The sequence below is a fragment of the Anomaloglossus baeobatrachus genome, unplaced genomic scaffold, assembly GCF_048569485.1.
Source record: "Anomaloglossus baeobatrachus isolate aAnoBae1 unplaced genomic scaffold, aAnoBae1.hap1 Scaffold_3074, whole genome shotgun sequence".
NCBI lineage: Eukaryota > Metazoa > Chordata > Amphibia > Anura > Aromobatidae > Anomaloglossus > Anomaloglossus baeobatrachus.
The window spans coordinates 55,001-57,500 of NW_027442491.1; positions in this window are offsets into that span (position 1 = coordinate 55,001).

Genomic DNA, 2,500 nt, shown 5'->3' on the forward strand with positions numbered 1-2,500 from the left:
ACGCCAACCGCCGCGGCCGCTTTCCCGCTGGGAAGCTCTCGTGAGAAAAAAGGCCGCCCTCGGAGAAGATCTTTGTGCTTCCCGGCACGGGGAGCGATTCGGACGACGGGCCCCCTCGCGCGACCCCCCCCCGCCGGTAGACGGCCGGGAAGTCGCGGGGTAGGTCCCCGCCGTTCGCCCGTGCGGGTCGTCGGACCGCTTTTCGACGCTCGGGTCGTTTCAAACTCGCCACCGCGAGGCCGCCCGCCTCCTCGGGAGGGCGGGGGCGGCCGGCGCGCTCGCGCCACCGTAAGGAGGGTGAAACCCCGGGTGTGGGGGAGGAAGGGGCCGCTCGCCTGTGACCGGCGCGGGCTCCAGAGCCCGGGCCGAGCGTGCGGCGCCACCTCCCCGCCCGGGAGCGCTTCGCCAAATCGATCGGAAGAGGACGACGCTGGGCCAGAAGGGAAGGGGGTCTTTCGGACCGGAACCTTCATCCCAGGGCCCGCCGGATGGCTGCGTACGTCGTGGGGGCGCTCTGACTCCGGGCCCCGCGCCTGGCAAACTCCCCACCGGGAGCTGCGGGAGAGGCCAGAGCGCGTACCCGCAACCGGAAGGGGTCCCCGAGCCGCAGTTCGCGCATCGCTCGGAGTACCGGTTCGTCGAGGGGAGCGTTCGAAGTCTGGAGAGGCGCTCTTCTCTCACATATATCTCCCGGAGGCGTGGGATGAAGTGTCTTTGGGCGGTTGGGAGCCCCCCCCGCGTAAGCCGGGTCGGTCCCGCCAACTACCCGCCCCCCTGGAACTGCCGGGCGGACGCGGCAGGCAAATTCGACCCCATCCCGGTTCTACGGATTTTTTTGCTCCTTTGGCTCCCCCTCTGGCCGCTTTGGGGTACTGCAACCGAGGACCTGCCGAAACGCGTGGAACTGCCCGTCGGATTCGAGTTAAGAGGCGTCAACCGTGGAAGTCTGAACGGTCTGAAAAATTTTCTAAGTCCCAAGGACTCTCCGGCGTGATTCTCTGGAGCCCTTTTCGGCTTGCGAGGCTGCCCGACGCCCCTCCCGGATGATGGAAGTCTGACGGAATTTTTTTTTTTGACCGATTTCTCCCAACTGCCGGGGAACATTGGGAGAGATTGTCTGGAGCCCCGCTCGGGCTCCCGAGGGCCCCGACACCCCCCCGGATGATGGAAGTCTGACGGAATTTTTTTTTTTGACCGATTTCTCCCAACTGCCGGGGAACATTGGGAGAGATCGTCTGGAGCCCCGCTCGGGCTCCCGAGGGCCCCGACACCCCCCCGGATGATGGAAGTCTGACGGAATTTTTTTTTTTGACCGATTTCTCCCAACTGCCGGGGAACATTGGGAGAGATTGTCTGGAGCCCCGCTCGGGCTCCCGAGGGCCCCGACACCCCCCCGGATGATGGAAGTCTGACGGAATTTTTTTTTTTGACCGATTTCTCCCAACTGCCGGGGAACATTGGGAGAGATCGTCTGGAGCCCCGCTCGGGCTCCCGAGGGCCCCGACACCCCCCCGGATGATGGAAGTCTGACGGAATTTTTTTTTTTGACCGATTTCTCCCAACTGCCGGGGAACATTGGGAGAGATTGTCTGGAGCCCCGCTCGGGCTCCCGAGGGCCCCGACACCCCCCCGGATGATGGAAGTCTGACGGAATTTTTTTTTTTGACCGATTTCTCCCAACTGCCGGGGAACATTGGGAGAGATTGTCTGGAGCCCCGCTCGGGCCCCCGAGGGCCCCGACACCCCCGGAAAATCATGGAAGTAGGAAAATTTCGATTTTTCGTCTAAGTCCCAAGGACTCTCAGGCGAGATTGTATGGAGCCCCGCTCGGGCCCCCGGGGCCCCGTCACCTCCGGAAGTCCGCGGGGGCCTGAAACTTTCCAGTTTTCATCCAGGCGCCGAGGGCAGTAGGGCGAGAGCGCCCGGGGCCCCTCGGGCCCCCGGGGCCCCGTCACCTCCGGAAGGTCGCGGGGGCCTGAAACTTTCCAGTTTTCATCCAGGCGCCGAGGGCAGTAGGGCGAGAGCGCCCGGGGCCCCTCGGGCCCCCGGGGCCCCGTCACCTCCGGAAGGTCGCGGGGGCCTGAAACTTTCCAGTTTTCATCCAGGCGCCGAGGGCAGTAGGGCGAGAGCGCCCGGGGCCCCTCGGGCCCCCGGGGCCCCGTCACCTCCGGAAGGTCGCGGGGGCCTGAAACTTTCCAGTTTTCATCCAGGCGCCGAGGGCAGTAGGGCGAGAGCGCCCGGGGCCCCTCGGGCCCCCGGGGCCCCGTCACCTCCGGAAGGTCGCGGGGGCCTGAAACTTTCCAGTTTTCATCCAGGCGCCGAGGGCAGTCGGGCGAGAGCGCCCGGGGCACCTCGGGCCCCCGGGGCCCCGTCACCTCCGGAAGGTCGCGGGGGCCTGAAACTTTCCAGTTTTCATCCAGGCGCCGAGGGCAGTCGGGCGAGAGCGCCCGGGGCACCTCGGGCCCCCGGGGCCCCGTCACCTCCGGAAGGTCGCGGGGGC